Source organism: Macaca fascicularis, chromosome 6, assembly GCF_037993035.2.
Source record: "Macaca fascicularis isolate 582-1 chromosome 6, T2T-MFA8v1.1".
NCBI classification, from domain to species: domain Eukaryota; kingdom Metazoa; phylum Chordata; class Mammalia; order Primates; family Cercopithecidae; genus Macaca; species Macaca fascicularis.
Genome location: NC_088380.1, coordinates 116,592,311 through 116,612,864, shown reverse-complemented (window position 1 = coordinate 116,612,864; position 20,554 = coordinate 116,592,311).

Here is a 20,554-nt window from a genome sequence, read left to right as displayed (position 1 = left end):
GTGAAATAAGCCAGGAACAAAAAGTTTACCACTGCATGTTTTCACTTACATGTAGAAGCTAAAGAAAAAGTTGTTTCCTATAGAGGTAAAAAGTAGAACAAAGTATACTAGAGGATAGGAAGGGTAGAGGGAATTGGGGGATAAGGAAAAATTTGTTAAAGAACACAAAATTACAGCTAGATAGGAGGAATAAGTTCTAGAGTTCTATTGTACTGTTGGATGACTATAGTTCACAATAATGTATAGTTTCAAAGAGCTAAACAGAGGATATTGAATGTTCCCAACACAAAGAAATGATAAAAGTTTGAGATGATGGATAATTCTACATTGTATGTATTACAACATCACTATGTAGCTCACAAATATGTACAATTATTTTAGGTCAATTTAATTTTTTTAGTTGACAATTAACTCCTCAACAGAAACACCAGAAGCCAGAAAACAGTGGAAGAAAATCTTCAGCCTACTGGAAGAAGACAGCTCTCAACCTAGAGCTCTATATTTAGCAAAAATATTGTTTGAGGAAAAAGGTAAAATAAATACTTGTTCAAGCAAGCAGAACCTAAGATAATTTTTTGCAAAACATTTTATGACATAAAATCTATAGTATTATTCAGGCAAAATAAAGTTGATTCCAGATAGAAGTTCAGAGAATAAGAAAGGGGGGGGGGGAAACAAGAAAAATCAGAAATATGCAGGTATATCTAAAACAACAAGAATAATGCTTTGAGCTTAAAATAGATAAAATTAAATACATGATTCAATGAACTACAAGTTAAATTGTAAATAAATTTTTAAGTGTTTCAAGACCCCTATATTATTCTAGAAGAGTAAAAGTACTATTAACTTTAAACACTAATCTCTATGGTAAATAGTAAAAAAAAATTAGTGTTTATTTCTACTTTAATAAAAAGAAAATAATGAAGTTATAAAAATACAAACAAAATAAGGCAAGAAAGAAGAGAAATGGGATTATAAAACAAGCAGGTCAAATACATGCACTTTAAAAAATAGTAGATTTCAACTCAAATATACCAGCAATTATATCACATACAAATGAACTAAGTGCTTCAATTATAAGAAAAATATGATCCGACTGGATAAAGAAAAATATAACCCTGTGCTATTACAAAAATACATCTAAAACATTAATATACAGAAAATTTAAAAACAAAAAAAGACTCTGCTAATACTAACTAAAGGAAAAATTTATATAACTAGATCAATATTAGGTAAAACAGACTTGTTAGAAAGTGTCAATAGGTATACAGAGGAGTATTTCAAAATGATAAATTCAATTCCCCCTGGAAGATATTTGTATGTACATAAAATAATGCCCTCAAAATATGCAAGGCAAGACTCTACAGAGCTAATAAAACATGATCTAAATAATTATCTAAATAAATAGATAGATGGATTAGAACACTCAGTACATTAAAGCTGCTTTTTTTTTTTCAAAGTAATTTAAAGAATCAGTACAATCATAATCAAAATCCCAACAACTATTTTGTGGAACATCACAAGTAGATTTTAAATTTTAGCTGGAAATGCAACCATCATCTGTAAATAATGGATTTTACTTTGATTTTTTCCAACCTCATCTTTTATTTATGTATTCCTGCCTTAATCTACTGGCTTTAATGTGCAAAATAATATTGAGTAAAAGGAGCTATACTGGGCCTCCTTGTTTTGACCCTTATCTCAGAGGATTCCATACCATTAAAATAGCTGCTTTATTTAATAGTAGTAGCTAAATTTAAAAATAACTTTTTAAATATTTTTTTGAGACAGGTCTCTCTCTGTCACCTGGGCTGGAAAGCAGTGGTGCAATTACAGCTCACTGCAGACTCAACTTCCCAGGGTCAAGTGATTCTCCTACCTCAGCCTCCCAAGTAGCTGGGACTACAGGCATGTGCCACCACATCCAGCTAATTGTGTGTGTGTGTGTGTATGTGTGTGTGTGTGTGTGTGTGTGTGTGTGTGTGTGTGTGTGTGTAGACAGTATCTCACTATGTTGCCTAGGCTGGTCTCAAACTTCTGGGCTCAATTGATATTTCTGCCTCAGGCTTTCAAAGTGCTGGGATTACAGGCGAGTAGCTCCATTTTTTAAAATTATATTTTATCAGTTAAGAGAGTTTCTAGTTATTGTTTTCTATATTTGTTTATAATAAATACACAATATATTTTTTTACAAAAGTATTTTCTGCATTTGTTTAGATTATATATGAGTCTTCTTTATTCTGTTACTATGGTGAATTACATTGACTTTCATCTATTATACTAAACTTACATTCCTAAAACAAAACCAACTTAGTCATGACATGTTATCATTTTTATGCATTTCTAGATTTGATTTGATAGTATTTTGTTTAAAAGATTTGAACCTATGTTTATAAGTTAGATTGATCTGTAATCTTTCTTTTTAATGTCCCTACCAGGTATTAATATCAACACTCCTGGCATTAAAAACTGTGTTGGGAAGTATTTCTCCCCATTTTTTTTTTTTTTTTAGTCTTGGAAACAGCTTTGTTTCTATGTTTTTCTTTTAAGAATGGTGTTGTTTCTTAAATATTTAGTAGAAAAAAAAGTATGTTAAAGTCTTCCCCCATGAACATAATAATTTTGTCGCATTTGCATTTTAGTTCTGTCAATGTTTGCTTCATGCAGCATACACATTTGGAATTATTCTATCTCTCTGATGAAATGACTATATCATTACAAAATATCCCAGCTTGTTTTGAATGATGTTTCTTGTCTGCATCTGACGTTAATGTAGCAAGATCAGCTTTCTCGTTAACATTTGCATTGTTATATCTCCCTACCCTTTTTACCTTCAAACTTTTGAAATCTTACATCTTAGGTCATCACTTGTAAGAAGCATATAGTTGTGTTTTAGTCATATCTCATAATCTTTGTTTTTAAGTGGTGTCCTACAGTTCATTTACATTTAACATCATAACATATATTTATGATTACATCTACATCTTATTATTTTCCATTTGTCTTACCTATACTTTATTCCTTTTTCTCTCCCTTTTTGCCTAATTTTGGACTAATTATCTGTTAGTATGCCATTTTTCATTACTTTTAACTCAGTAGTTTTATATTCTCTTTTTTTATTAACTTTCAGTCCATTAAGAGTTTATTTTGGGTAGGCTTCTGGAATCCCCTTCTTTTTGTGGGCCCCCTTTCTTTTCTCTTTCACTCCCACTCTATTTTTTTAATTTCAATAGCTTTTGGAGTACCAGTGATTTTTTGTTAGATGAATGATAGGGCAGTGAATTCTGAGATTTTAGTGCACCATCACCCAAGTATTATACATTGTACCTAATGTGTGGGTTTTTTCATTCCTAGACCGCCTCCCCTATTACTCTCTTAGTCTCTAAAGCCCATTATATTATATTATCCTGTATGCCTTTGCATACTCATAGCTGAGCTCACACTTATAAGTGAGAACATGGTTTTTGGTTTTCCATTCCTGTGTTATTTCACTTAGAATATTATCCTCCAGCTCTATCCAAGTTGCTGCCAAAGACATTATTTCATTCCATTTTGTGGCTCTGTACACTCTTTTTGTATTCTTTTAGTGATTTCACTAGATGAAAACAAGCCCCTTGTACTTACTAAGTCTAACGTTTCCTGCTACTCTATCTCCCAGACAACTCAGGAACATTAGAACACTAACTCATATCTTCCCCCTCTTAACTTACAAGCTATTCTTATTACGTACTTTAATTCCATACCTACTCATAATGAGAGCTTACTTTAATTTTATTGATTTACACAAAAATATTTATTGGATCACTCTCATATATACTTGTTCTTACCTCTTCATTCTTCCCTGTGTCTATGAATTTTCATCTGAAATTAAGGATTTTTTAATGTCTGAAGAATATGCTGTATCAGAGGCTGATTTGCTGTGAAGATATTAAAACTTACGTTCCATAAAATTGTTCTGATGGGAGCCCCTTTTCCAGTGTGCTTACATGATTAAATACTTTCATAAAATTTGAAAAATAAGATATTTCAGCTGAAATGAGTTTAAGACCACTTTCCTTTGCACTAGGGTTTCCTCCTCATCAAACTTCCCTCCATAACAAATAATACTTGATTGGACACAAGCTAAGGGAAGTGGAGCTGCACACACATTTGGCTTGGGTTTAAAATACATTTTTAAATTTATTGTCACCTCCGTGTGTAGCTAAATAGTTTCTAGCTGTTTTTGGATACTCCTACCCTTTGTTGTGCTGACTCGCCTGGCATCAGGACACAAAGATGGGAGGCTGAGGTAATTAATAAATACATTGTGCTTTTGTTTGTCTGAAAAACAGACACATGTGTCCTATGGTGTTCAGCATTGGGAATATGTGATTGTGAAGAAGAAGAAGAAGAAGAGGAAGAAGAAGAAGAAGAAGAAGAAGAAGAAGAAGAAGAAGAAGAAGAAGAAGAAGAAGAAGAAGAAGAAGAAGAAGAAGAAGAAGAAGAAGAAGAAGAAGAAGAAAAAGAAGGAGAAGGAGAAGGAGAAGGAGAAGGAGAAGGAGGAGGAGGAGGAGGAGGAGGAGGAGGAGGAGGAGGAAAGAAAGAAAGAAAGATAGAAAGAGAGAGAGAGAGAGGGAGGGAGAGAGGGAGGGAGGGAGGGAGGGAGGGAGGGAGGAAGGAAGGAAGGAAGGAAGGAAGGAAGGAAGGAAGGAAGGAAGGAAGGAAGGAAGGAAGGAAAGAAAGAAACTGAAATGTGCAAAAGTATTAGCTAGTATATGGAAAATTCATTCATCAGACATTTAAGATCATAAATTAGGTTCTAAATTATGCTTAATAAAAGTAGAAGTTTTCTCTTATCAAGAATATACTGAAAAGCATTATAAATCTATAATACATACATTTTTCTTTTTGATGAGAATTGTGTGAAATATAATGTATCAGAATTCCTGTGTTTGTTAACTACAAACTTTCAGTAGTGCCACAAATATCAAATTTACATGTGGGTGGTGCTTTACGCATTCCAATAGGAAGGATCATATTTGGGAGTATTTGATGCCTATTTTCCTGATATTTTCTGGTAATAAAAGTCTAAATAAAGCAGTGGGCAAAATGGGCTCAACACAGCAAAACAGAAGAATTTAAAATAATTATAGATGTGTTTAGTAGTTATTTAATTAAATATATAATATTTCTCAATTTGGGGATATTTGTGGCATTTTTAGCTTTTTGAAAGAAATTTTGTTAATTTTTCATTCAAACAAATACTCAGTTTTTTTAACCTAACTTTGCAGTCAACACTTGAATTTTTTTCTATTAATGAGAGACTGGAAGTTAACAAGCGCTAAGTTCCACATATTCTAAACCAAAACCTTCCTTTTAATTACTTATTATGTGTTAATAAATACTCTGTACTGTTGTTTGGCTAAAAATGTATTTAATTATTTGACATTTTATTAAGTTGTGCTGGATTTTGAGTTCTAGATTTTGAATTATTTTAACCGCTTAAAGATATTTTTCTACTTCTGGTTTCCCTACTTCTGTTGAAGTCTGCTGACATTCTGATTGTTGCTTCTTTTTAGGTAAACTCTCTTTATTCTGACTGTTTTTTCTTTGTTTTAGCAGTTTTACTGTGATGTGATGTATCCTACTTATAGGTCATATTGTCTTGAATCTGTGACTTAGTGTCTTTCAATTCCTTATGGAAAATCCCATTATTATTGCTCCTGCCCCTACCCACTGTCTCCTCCTTCTGGAACCCCAAAAGTGTAAACTTACATTAGAATTATTTTATACATCCCTTTATTCACTATTTTCTGTGTTTTCCTTCTTTTGTTGCTGCATGCTTTGCTCTGGAGATTTCCTTTTGAAATGACTTGCAATTTGTTATTCTTCATTCAGCTTTGTATATTTTAATACATTCATTAATCCACTACTTACAGTGTTTTCATTCTCTTTCAAAACTCTCATTTTTAAATTATTTCCTTGAACATATTAGGCAGAGTTATTTTGAAGTCTATGTTTTATTGCTCCTTGACTTGTATCAGCTATGATTCTGGGACTATTGTATGTCATTCTTGGGTTTTGACCATGTCTTCTTTTTCTCTAGCATGTTTGAACATTTTCTGTTGAATGCAAAACATTTAATAAATACACTAGGGATAACTTGAAGTATATGGTTATTTTATTTTCTTCCACAGAGAATTTATTTTTTTCCCTGGCAAAAGGTTAAAGGCACTAGAAAATCAAGATAACCTTCATTCTTTCAGGGAATATGAGGATTTCAAGCAGTGCTTTACCTCTGAGAGGAGAGAACCGTTTCCAGTTCACTCTTACCCTAAAAGTACAAACTTTTAAAGTCTCGGAGTTGATAAAGGCTTCACCCTCTTAGAAAGTTTTAAAGTCCAATTTAATAACCTAAATTTCATGAGTCTGTCAGAAATTCTGCTTAAAGAAAAAGAAATAAGAGGAATACATATAGAAAAGAAATACATGAAGAATGTCTCTATTCAAGAACTTCATAGTAAATCCCAAGGAATCTACCAAAAAAAATCCTTTAAAACTACTGAGTTTAACGATTTCACAAGATAAAAAGTCAGCACACAAAATCAATTATATATACTAGCAATTTATAGTTTGAAAATTAAATTAAAAATAAAAAAATCATAGCTGTAACAAACTTTAAACGTTATAAATCTAACAAAATATGTACAGGAATTCAAAATTGAAATCTTTTTAAAATGCCAATAAAAGTCAATCTAAATAAATGCAGAAAAATACTGTAATCTTGGATTAGAAAATTCAACATAGACTTATGTATGTGGAAGGGCAAAGGAAATAAAATAGCTAAAACAATTTTGAAAATGGAAAAATATTGGAGGAAGTGAATTTAACACTTTCAAAAAATATCATTATTATGACAAAGTGGTAGTAGTGAAGGATAGCATATGAGTCAACGGAGCAGAAAAGAAAGTCTAGAAATACATTCACACAAATATGATCATTTGATTTTTTTACGAAGATGTTAAAAAAATCAATGGATAGAGTATAGCCTTTGTAAAAATTGGTATGGACCAATTAGATATCAATGTGCAATGAAAAATGAACTTTGACTTAAATTTCTCATCTTGTATAAAAACTAACTCAAAATGAATTATAGATATAAATATGAAGAATCAAATAATAGAACTTTTAGAAGAAAACATGGGAAACACACTTATGACTTAGGGTTCTGTGAAGAGTCCATAGACATTACAGCAGGAGCATGAACCAAAAAGGAAAATTAAAATCTAGATTTTATCAAAATTAGAAGTTAAATGTGAAAGTTAAATGTGAAAGTTACTGTTAAGAAAATAAAAAGACAAACTAAAAATTGGGAGAAAAACACTCGCAAATCACATATAAGACAAAGGACTAGTATCTAAACTATATAAATAACTCTTCTTCCCTGTCCTGAAGTAGAATGTGTAAAGGAGGAAGACTAAGAATCACACTATTTGGCCTCCTTCCTCATGGAAAAAAGCAAAGCAAAACAAAACAAAAAAAAACATTAGAAGTTGAGAAAGAGTATTCACTACTAACATTCACCAGTTTTTTGTTCTCTTAACTATTGAACTTAATCATTAAGCCTGTAGTCGCTAGGGCTGAGAATTTCCCTTTAAGGGGAAAAGAGAAATCTATCAGAGAAGGGTCTTACTCCCACCTTCACAAAACCACTCTCCCAAGATTGGCCACTGCTCTTTTATGTATTATGTATTATACTGGGACAACTTGCAGACACTTTAGATTTTACTGCAGCATGTTCTGAAGTTTCTCAGAAAGAAGCATTAATTAAATCAATCACACTCTGTACCCAAAACTAAAAAACAAACTCATCCTCTTTTTTATATTGGTTCCCAAGTTACATCCAGCAACATTACCCAAAATAGCATATCATAGATCCTGCAGCCAGATTAAACGACAACATGAAGATACTCCAATAATGAAATGCCAACATAGAGGTGCACCAGAATTGAATATAAACCCCTTTCTATTATCAAATTCCCAGAGAGAAAAGATCAGAGATTAAATTTCCTTGCAAGTTGAAGTCCAAAAACATTCAATTCCAAAGTAATTGAACTTCAAAATTTAATTTTCTTGCTCTTGAGACCTAAAAGCACAAAGTCCGAAGAACTTCCTCCCAGTTTTTCATTCTGCTCAGTCTTAACCAGAGAAGTTCCCAATGCTTGGATTGGGAAGCTTTGACTTGGCCTCTTAAGTATGGTTTTTTCACAGACCTAGAACTTGAATTAGTTCAATATTAAGTTTCTTATATTCTTCAAATGTTAATAATCCAAAAAGATAATAATATAATCAGTATTTCCATATCATCAGCCTGTCACCCCAAAGAATTTATAAAATAAACGAATTTACACACTCTTCAGCAGTTATTCCAGAAAAGATTATGTACACAAAATAGTACTTAGTATTCCAGTCCAGTCATACAGATAATCAGGGTTATCTGAATAAAGATGGGTGGATGGAGAAGGATGTTAATGACTTGTGAATATAAACTCAATTGAGAAAAAATATTGCATCAGGAGGATAATATTGTCACTGAGCTTTTACCACATCCGGAGGAGAGGAGGGAAACTATCTATACATATTGCCTTATCTCCCAAAGAATGGCTTTTGAAATATACTTGCATTCAATAAGATTAAAAATTTTCAATGGTGGCTCGAGTTCCACACATTTGGTAAGGCCCAAGCACCTTTACTGTAGCACAGGATGGAAAATTCAAACTAACAGTCATTCTCCAAGGAGCACCAGGATTCCAGAAACATAGTGCTTGTGTTAGGCTAGATTCCTTTAACCAAGAGACAATTAAGACAGGGGAAGATAAAAGAAATTTACATAAAGGCATATAAGAAGTTTCCCAGCATGTCAGCTAAGAATGGTCTTATTTAAAATGCAAACTAAATTTCATTTCTTTTTTTTATATATACTTTATAGGGTACATGTGCACAATGTCCAGGTTTGTAACGTAGATATACATGTGCCATGTTGGTTTCCTGCACCCATCAACTCGTCATTTACATTAGGTACTTCTCCTAATGCTATTCCTCCCCCAGCCCCCAGCCCCTGACCGGCCCCGGTGTGTGGTGTGTGATGTTCCCCCCGCTGTGTCCATGTGTTCTCACTATTCACAATAGCAAAGACTTGGAACCAACCCAAATGTCCATCAATGATAGACTGGATTAAGAAAACGTGGCACATGTACACCACAAAATACTATGCAGTCATAAAGAAAGGATGAGTTCATGTCCTATGCAGGGATATGGATGATGCTGGAAATCATCAATCATTTCTATTTTTTATCACTTTCTTTTAAGCTACGCAACCTTTTCTAACTTTCTCCCCAAACCACCTTCTCCAAGATGAAACTCCTTGCGGGACAAGTTGATTTGCTCTGGATTAATGCTTATTCTGTTTGAATGAGTCTTGTTTTCATCCTAGTATCCTTAACATAGGGAAGGGACCTGTAATGAGGCAACTAGGAGGGAAGGTCTGTACAGTTCAGTCCTAGTAATTTCTTTCTTTTTTTTTTTTTTTTTTTTTTTTTTTTGAGACAGAGTCTTACTCTGTCGCCCAGGCTGGAGTGCAGTGGTGTGATCTCGGCTCACTGCAAGCTCCGCCTCCCGGGTTTACGCCATTCTCACTGCAGCACTTAGCTGCCTAAGACAGTGAACTGTGTGGGGCTAAAGGGGCATTGGGGAGCGGGCAGCAGCATTACTGTAGCTTCAAGCCAACATTTCTTCCCCTGCTGGTGCTGGGGAGACTGGATGGCTTGGTCCCAAGAGGTGTAGCACACTGGCCGTGGCAGATCAAGGCCAGACAGCCTCTTTAGGCCAGACGCTGAGCCATTTCTCCTCACTGGGCAGGGCCTCTCTGCAGGAACTCTAGCAACTCCAGCCAGAAGTTTAGGGATTAAACTGTGATCTCCCTGGGCCTGAGCCCAGGGGGAGAGGTTTCCATGGTCTCCATGGACCAGCAGAGTTAGTCTTTACCCTTGATAGCTCTGAGGAATCCAGGCAGCTCAGATGAGTGGGTTTTCTGCCAGTGCAGAACATCCCCTCCACCAAGGAACAGCCAAAGTACTTCATTAAATGGATCCTGAATCCTGTGCTCCACAACAGGGCGAGACCCCCAAACAGGGGTCACCTGACACCTTATACAGGAGCATTCCTACTGGCATCAGGTTAGGACCCATTGAGTCAGTCCCAGAGGAAGAAGCAGGCACCCATCTTTGCTGTTCTCCAGCCTCCTTGGGTGACATCTTCAGGTGAGGGAGGGACCCAGATGAATAGAGCCTGAATTAAACCCCTAGAAAACTGCAGCAGCCCTACAGAAGAGAGACTTTACTATTGGAAGAAAAACGAACAGCAACAACAGCATCAACAAAAAAGTCCCCACAAAATTCTCATCCAAAGGTCAGCAACCTCAAAGATCAAAACTAAACCAACTCATGCAGATCAGAAAGAATCAACTGAAAACTCAAAAGGTCAGAGTGCCTCTTCTCCTCCAAATGATCACAACACCTCTCCAGCAAGGGCACAGAAATGGACAGAGGATGAGATAGACGAATTGACAGAAGTAGGCTTCAGAAGGTGGGTAATAATAAACTTCACTGAGGTGAAGGAACATGTTCTAACCCAATGCAAAGAGAAGCTAACAACCATGATAAAAGGTTACAGGAGCTGCTAAGTAGAATAACCAGTTTAGAGAGGAACATAAATGAACTGATGGAGCTGAAAAACACAGCACAAGAACTTCATGATGCAAACACAAGTATCAATAGCTGAATCGATCAAGCAGAAGAAAGAATATTAGAACTTGAAGACTACCTTGCTGAAATAAGACAGGCAGACAGGATTAGAGAAAAAAGAATGAAAAGGAGTGAACAAAACCTCCAAGAACTATGGAACTATGCAAAAGACTGAACCTATGACTGATTGGAGTACCTAAAAAGGGACAGGGATAATGGAACTGAGTTGGAAAACACATTTCAGGATATCATCCAGGAGAACTTCCCCAACCTAGCAAGACAGGCTAACATTCAAATTCAGGAAATACAGAGAATCCCAGTAAGATATTCCACAAGGAGATCAACCCCAAGACACATACTCATCAGATTCTCTAAGGTCAAAATGAAGGAAAAAATGTTAAGGGCATCCAGAGAGAAAGGCCAGGTCACCTACAAAAGCAAGCCTATCAGAATAACAAGGGACCTCTCAGCAGAAACCCTACAAGCCAGAAAGAGTGGGGGCCAATGTTCAAGATTCTTTAAAAAAAGAATTTTCAACACAGAATTTTATATCCAGCCAAACTAAGCTTCATAAGTGAAGGACAAATAACATCCTTTTCAGACAAGCAAATGCTGAGAGAATTCATCACCACCAGGCCTGCCTTGCAAGAGGTCATGAGGGAAGCACTAAATATGGAAAGGTAAAACTGGTACCAGCCACTGTAAAAACACACTGAAGTACAAAGACCCATGACATTATAAAGATACTGCATCAACTAGTATGCAAAACAACCAGCTAGAATCATAATGACAGGATCAAATTCACACATAACAATATTAACCTTAAATTTAAATGGGATAAATGTCCCAGTGAAAGAAAAAACCAGACTGGCAAATTGGATAAAAAGTCAAGAGCCATCAGTGGGCTATATTCAAAAGACCCATCTCAAGTGCAAACACACACACATAGGCTAAAAATAAAGGGATGAAGGAAAAATTACCAAGCAAATGGAAAGCAGAAAAAAGCAGGGGTTGCAATCCTAGTTTCTGACAAAACAGACTTTAAATTTAAAAAGATCAAAAAAAGAAGGGCATTACATAATGGTAAAGGGATCAATTCAACAAGGAGAGCTAATTGTCCTAAATATATATGCATCCAATACAGGAGCACCTAGATTCATAAAACAAGTTCTTAGAGATCTACCAAGAGACTTAGACTCCAAATCAATAATAGTTGGAGACTTTAACACCCCGACTGACAATATTAGACAGATCTACGACACAGAAAATTAACAAGGATATTCAGGACTAGAACTCAGCTCTGGATCAAGTGGACCTGATAGATATCTACAGAACTCTTGACCCCAAAACAACAGAATATACATTCTTCTCAGTGCCACATGGTATTTACTCTAAAATTGATCACATAATTGGAAGTAAAACACTCCTCATCAAATGCAAAAGAACTGAAATCGATTTCTGGGCAAGATGGCTGAATAGGAACATCTCCAGTCTGCAGATCCCAGTGAGACCAAAGCAGAAGGTGGCTGATTTCAGCATTTACAACTGAGGCACATGCTTCATCTCATTGGAACTGGTTAGACAGTGGGTGCGGTTCATGGAGGGTGAGCGGAAGCAGGGTGGGGCATTGCCTCACCTGGGAAGTGCAAGGTTTGGGGAACTCCCTCCTCCCAGCCAAGGGAAGTCATGAGGGGCCATGTCATGAGGGACCATGCTATCTGGCCCAGGTACTACACTTTTCCCCACGATCTTTGCAACCCACAGACCAGGCGATTCCTTTGGGTGACTACACCACAAGGGTCCTGGGTTTCAAGCACAAAACTGGGCAGCCATTTTGGCAGACACCAAGCTAGCTGCAGGAGTTTATTTTCATACCCCAGAGGTGCCTGGAACACCAGCAAGACAGAACTGTTCACACCGCTAGAAAGCAGGCTAAAGCCATGGAGTCAAGTGGTCTTGCTCAGCAGATCCCACAGAGCCCAGCAACCTAAGATCCACTGGCTTGAAATTCTCATTCCCAGCACAGCAGTCTGAAGTCGACCTGGGATGCTCAAGCTTGGTGGGAGGAGGGGCATCTGCCATTACTGAGGCTTGAGTGGGTAGTTTTCCCCTCACAGTGTAAACAAAACCACTGGGAAGATCCGATTGTGTGGAGCCCACTGCAGCACAGCAAACCTGCTGTAGCCAGACTGCCTCTAGATTCCTCCTCTCTGGGCAGGGCACCTCTGAAAGAAAGGCAGCAGCCCAAGTCAGGGGCTTATAGATAAAACTCCCATCTCCCTGGGACAGAGTAGCTGAGAGAAGGGCCAGCTGTCCAGCTGTGGGCTCAGCTTCAGCAGAATTAAATGTTCCTGATTTCCAGCTCTGAAGAGAGCAGCAGATCTCCCAGTACATCACTTGAGCTCTATTAAGAGACAGATTGCCTTTTCAAGTGGGTCCATGACCCGTGTGCCTCCTGATGGGGAGACAACTCCCAGAAGGGCTCGACAAACATGTAATACAAGAGAGGTGTGGCTGGCATCTGCTGGGTGCCCCTCTGGGATGAAGCTTCCAGAAGAAGGAGCAGGGAGCAATCTTTGCTGTTCTGCAGCTTCTGCTGGTGATACCCAGGCAAACAGGGTCTGGGTGGAGCTCCAGCAAACTCCAGCAGATCTGCAGAACAGGGACCTGTAAGAAGAAAAACTAACAAACAGAAAGCAATAGCATTAACATCAACAAAAAGTATGATCATGCAAAAACTCCATCCAAAGGTCACCAACAGCAAAGACCTCTTCTCCTCCAAAGGGTCACAACTCCTCACCAGCAAAGGAAAAAACTGGATGGAGAATGAGTTTGATGGATTGACAGAAGTAAGCTTCAGAAGGTGGAAAATAAGAAACTCCTCAGAGCTAAAGGAACATGTTTTAACCCAATGCAAGGAAGCTAAGGACCTTGATAAAAGGTTAAACAAATGGCTAACTAAAATAATCGGTTTAGAGAAGTACATAAATGACCTGATGGAGTTGAAAAACACAGCATGAAAACCTCATGAAGCATACACAAGTATCAATAGCTGAATTGATCAAGAGGAAGAACGGATATCAGAGATTGAAGATCAACAATGAAATACAGCATGAAGACAAGATTAGAGAAAAAAGAATGAAAAGGAATGAACAAAGTCTCCAAGAAATATGAGACTATGTGAAAAAACCACCTATGTTTGATTGGTATACCTGAAAGTGACAGGGATAATGGAATAAAGGTAGAAAACACACTTCAGGATATTATCCAGGATAACTTCCCCAACCTAACAAGACAAGCCAACATTCAAATTCAGAAAATACAGAGAATACCACAAAGATACTCCTCAAGAAGGGCAATCCTAAGACACAAAACTGTCAGATTCATCAAGGTTGAAATGAAGAGAAAAATGTTAAGGGCAGCCAGAGAAAAATAATGGGTTACCCACAAAGGGAAGCCCATCAGATTAACAGTGGATCTCTCTGCAGAAACCCTACAAGACAGAAGAGAGTGGGGGCCAATATTCAGCATTCTTACAAAAAAGAATTTTCAACCCAGAATTTCATATCCACCCTAACTAGGCTTTATAAGTGAAGGAGAAATAAAATCCTTTACAGAAAAGCAAATGCTGAGGGATTTTGTCACCACCAGGCTTGGCTTACAAGAGCTTCTGAAGGGAGCACTAAATATGGAGAAAACAAAAGGTACAAACCACTGCAAAAACAAACCAAAATGTAAAGACCATTGACACTATGAAGAAACTGCATCAACTAATGGGCAAAATAACCAGCTAGCTTCATAATGACAGAATCAAACTCACACATAACAATATTAACCTTAAATATAAATGGACTAAATGCCCCAATTAAAAGGCAAAGACTGGCATATTGGATAAAGAGTCAAAACCCATCGATATGCTGCATTCAGGAGACTTATCTCACATGCAAAGACACACATAGGCTCAAAATAAAAAGATGGAGGAAGATTTACCAAGCAAATGGAAAGCAGAAAAAAAGCAGGGGTTGCAATCCTCATCTCTGACAAAACAGACTTTTATCAGCTCTGGACCAAGTGGACCTAATAGACATTTACAGAACTTTCCACACCAAATCAACAGAATATATATTCTTCTCAGCAGTACATTACACTTATTCTAAAATTGACCACATAATTGGAAGTAAAACACTCCTCAGCAAATGCAAAAGAATGGAAGTCATAACCAACAGTCTCTCAGACCACAGTGCGATCAAATTAAAACTCAGGATTAAGAAACTCACTCAAAATGGTACAACTACATGAAAACTGAACAAACCTGCTCCTGAATGACTACGGGGTAAATAATGAAATTAAGGCAGAAATAAATATGTTCTTTGAACCAATGAGGATGAAGACACAATGTACCAAAATCTCTGGGACACATTTAAAGCAGTGTTTAGAGGGAAATTTATAGCACTAAATGCCCACAAGAGAAAGCAGGAAGGATCTAAAATTGACACCCCAACATCACAATTAAAAGAACTAGAGAAGCAAGAGCAAACACATTCAAAAGCTAGGAGAAGACAAGAAATAACTAAGATCAGAACAGAACTGAAGGAGATAGAGACATGAAAAACCCTTCGAAAAATCAATGAATTCAGGAGGTGGCTTTTTGAAAAGATTAACAAACTAGACTGCTAGCCAGGCTAATAAAAGAAAAGAAAGATGAATCAAATAGACACAATAAAAAATGATAAAGGGATAACACCACAGATCCCACAGATATACAAACTACCATCAGAGATGCTATGAACATCTCTACAAAAATAAACTAGAAAATCTAGAAGAAATGAATAAATTCCTGGACACATACACCCTCCCAAGACTAAACCAGGAAGAAGTTGAATCCCTGAATAGATCAATAACAAATTCTGAAATTGAGGCACTAATTAATAGCCTACCAACCAAAAAAAGTCCAGGACCAGACAGATTCACAGCCAAATTCTACCAGAGGAGTTGGTATCATTCCTTCTAAAATTATTTCAAGCAATAGAAAAAGAGAGACTCCTCCTTAACTCTTTTTATGAGGCCAGCATCATTCTGATACCAAAATCTGGCAGAGACAATAACAACAAAAAATGTTAGGCCAATATTTCTGATGAACATCAATGTGATTGTATATATAGAAAACCCCATTGTCTCAGCCCAAAAACTCTTAAAGCTGATAAACAACATCAGCAAAGTCTCAGGATACAATATCAATGTGCAAAAATCAAAAGCATTCCTATACACGAATAACAGAGAGCCAAATCATGAGTAAACTCCCATTCACAATTGCTACAAAGAGAATAAAATATCTAGGAATACAATTTACATGGGATGAGAAGGACCTCTTCAAAGACAACAACAAAGCACTGCTCAAGGAAATAAGAGACAGCACAAACAAATGGAAAAACATTCCATGATCATGGATAGAAAGAAACAATATCATGAAAATGGCCATACTGCCCAAAGTAATTTATAGATTATATGCTATTCCCATCAAGCTATCATTGGCTTTCCTTACAGAATTAGAAAAAAGCCACTTTAAATTTTATATGGAAACAAAAAGGTCTCATATAGCCAAGACAATCTTAAGAAAAAAAGAACAAAGGTGGAGGCATAACACTACCTGACTTCAAATTATACTACAAGGCTACAGTAACCAAAACAGACACATAGACCAATGGAACAGAACAGAGGCCTCAGAAATAACACCACACATCTAAAACCATCTGATCTTTGACAAACATGACAAAAACAAGCACTGGGGAAAGGATTCTCTATTCAATAAATGGTGCTGGGAAAACTGGCTAGCCATATGCAGAAAACTGAAACTGGACCCCTTCCTTACACCTTATACAAAAATTAACTCAAGATGGGTTAAAAATTTAAACGTAAGACCTAAAATGATAAAAACCTTAGAAGAAAACCTAGGCAATACCTTTCAGGACATAGGCATGGGCAAAGACGTCATGACTAAAACACCAAAAACAATGACAGCAAAAGTCAAAATTGACAAATGGGATCTGATTAAACTAAAGAGCTTCTCTACACAAAAGAAACTATCATCAGAATGAACAGAAAACCTACAGAATAGGAGAGAATTTTTGCAATCTATTCATCTGACAAAGGGCTAATACTCAGATTCTACAAGGAACTTAAACAAATTTACAACAACAACAACAACCCATCAAAAAGTGGACAAAGGATATAAACAGACACCTCTCAAAAGAAGACATTTATGCGACCAACGAACATACGAAAAAAAGCTCATGATTACTCATTAGAAAAATGCAAATAAAAACCACAATGAGATAACATCTCATACCAGTTAGAATGGCGATCATTCAAATGTCAGGAAATAACAGATGCTGGAGAGGATATGGAAAAAATAGGAATGCTTTTACACTGTTGGTGGCAGTGTAAATCAGTTCAACCATTGTGCAAGACAATGTGGTGATTCCTCAAGGATCTAGAACTAGAAATACCAATTGACCCAGCAATCCCATTACTGGGTACATACCTGAAGGAATATAAATCATTCTATTATAAAGATGCATGTATGTTTATTGCAGCACTATTCATAATAGCAAAGACTTGGAACCAACCCAAATGCCCATCAATCATAGACTGGAAGGAGAAAAAGTGGCACTTATACACGATGGAATAGTATGCAGCCATAAAAAAGAATGAGTTCATATCATTTGCAGGGACATGGATATAGCTGGAAATCATCTTTCTCAGCAAGGTAATACAGGAACAGAAAACCAAACACTGCATGTTTTCACCCATAAGTAGGAGTTGAACAATGAAAACATACGGGCACAGGAAGGAGAACATCACACACTGGGACCTATTGGGGTGTGGGGGCAAGGGGAGGAATAGCATTAGGAGAAATACCTAATGTAGATGACAGGATGATGTGTGAAGCAAACCACCATGGCACATGTATACCTATATAACAAACCTGCACGTTCTACACATGTATCCCAGAACTTACGTATAATTTTAAAAAAAGATTTCTCCTTGAAGAGGTCCTTCACATCCCTTGTAAGGTGTATTCCTATGTGTTTTATTCTCTTTGTAGCAATTGCGAGTGGGAGTTCACTCATGATTTGGCCCTCTGTCTATTATCGGTATATAGGAATGCTTGAGATTATTGCACACTGATTTTGTATCCTGAGACTGCTAAAGTTGCTTATCAGCTTAAGGAGATTTTGGGCTGAGATGATGGGGTTTTCTAAATATACAATAATGTCATCTGCAAACAGAGACAACTTGACTCTCTCTCTTCCTATTTGAATACACTTTATTTCCTCCTCTTGCCTGATTGCCCTGGCCAGAACTTCCAATACTATGTTGAATAGGAGTGGTGACAGAGGGCACCCTTGACTTGTGCTTGTTTTCATAGGGAATGCTTCCAGCTTTTGCCCATTCAGTACGGTATTGGCTGTGGGCTTGTCATAAATAGCTCTTGTTATTTTGAGATACGTTCTGTTAAAACCTAGTTTATTGAGTGTTTTTATCATGAAGGAGTGTTGAATTTTATTGAAGGCCTTTTCTGCATCTATTGAGATAATCTTGTGGTTTTTGTCATTGATTCTGTTCATGTGATGGATTAAGTTTATTCATCTGTATATGTTGAACCAGCCTTGTATCCCAGGGATGAAGCCAACTTTATCATGGTGGTTAAGCTTTTTGATGTGCTGCTGGATTCTGTTTGCCAGTATTTTATGGAGGATTTAAACCACTGCTCAAGGAAATAAGAGAGGACACAAATAAATGAAAAAGCATTACATACTTATGGATAGGAAGAATCAATATTGTGAAAATGATCATACTACCCAAAGTAATTTATACATTCAATGCTATCCCCATCAAGCTACCACTGACTTTCTTGACAGAATTAGAAAAAATTATTTTAAATTACTTTTAATTTCATATGGAGCCAAAAAAAAGAACCCATAAAGCCAAGACCATCCTAAGCAAAAAGAACAAAGCTGGAGGCATCATGTTACCTGATGTCCAACTGTACTACAAGGCTACAGTAACCAAAACAGCATGGTACTGGTACCAAAACAGATGGACCAATGAAACAGAACAGAGGCCTCAAAAAAAACACCACACATCTACAACCATCTGATCTTTGACAAACCTGACAAAAACGAGCAATGGGGAAATATTCCCTATTTAATAAATGGTGTTGGGAAAACTGGCTAGCCACATGCATAAAACTGAAACTGGATCCCTTCCTTACACCTTAAATAAAAATTAACTCAAGATGGATTAAAGATTTAAATGTGAGACCGAAAACCCTAGAAGAAAACCTAGGCAATACCTTTCAGGACATAGGCATGGGCAAAGACTTTATAACTAAAACCACATGATTATCTCAATATATGCAGAAAAACCTTTGACAAAATTCAACAGCCCTTCATGCTAAAATCACTCAATAAACTAGGTATGGATGGAATATATTTCAAAATAATAAGAGCTATTTATGAAAAACCAAAACCCAATATCATACTGAATGGGGAACAGCAGCAAGCATTACCTCTGAAAACTGGCACAAGACAAGGATGCCCTCTCTCACCACTCCTATTCCACATAGCATTGGAATTTCTGGCCAGGACAATCAGGCAAGAGGAAGAAATAAAGTGTATCCAAAGGGGAAGAGAGGAAGTCAAATTATCTCTCTTGGCAGATGACATGACTGTATATTTAGAAAACCCCATCATCTCAGCCCAAAAACTCCTTAGCTGATAAGCAACTTCAGCAAACTCTCAGGATACAAAATTATGTGCAAATTTCACAAGCATTCCTATACACCAATAATAGACAGAGAGCCAAGTCATGAGCAAACTCCCATTCACAATTGCTACAAAGAGAATAAAAACCTAGGAATACAACTTACAAGGAATGTGAAGGACCTCTTCAAGGAGAACTACAAACCACTGTTCAAGGAAATAAGAGAGTACACAAACTAATAGAAAAATATTCCATGCTCATGAATAGGAAGAATCAATATCATGAAAGTGGCCACATTGCTCAAAGTAATTTATAGATTTAATGCTATCCCTATCAAGCTACCATTTGCTTTCTTCATAGAATTAGAAAAAAAACTACTTTAAATTTCACATGGCACCAAAAAAGAGCTCCTCTAGCCAAGACAATCCTAAGAAAAAAGAACAAAGCTGGAGGCATCATGCTACCTGACTTCAAATCATACTACAAGGCTACAGTAACCAAACCATCATGGTACTGATATCAAAACAGACATAGACCAATGCAACAGAACAGAGGCCTCAGAAATAACACCACACATCTACAACCATCTGATCTTTGACAAACATGACAAAAACAAGCACTGGGGAAAGGATTCCTTATTTAATAAATGGTGTTGGGAAAACCAGTTAGCCATTCACAGATAACTGAAACTGGATACCTTCCTTATACCTTACACAAAAATCAACTCACAATGGACTAAAGTTTTAAATGTAAGACCTAAAATGATTAAAAACCTTAGAAGAAAACCTAGGCAATACCATTCAGGACATAGGCATGGGCAGACTTCATGACTAAAGCACCAAAAGCAATTGCAACAAAAGCCAAAATTGACACATGGGATCTAATTAAACTAAAGAGCTTCTGCACAGCAAAAGAAACTATCATCAGAATGAACAAGCAACCTACAAAATGGGAGAGAATTTTTGCAATCTATCCATCTGACAAAGAGCTAATATCCCAAATCTACA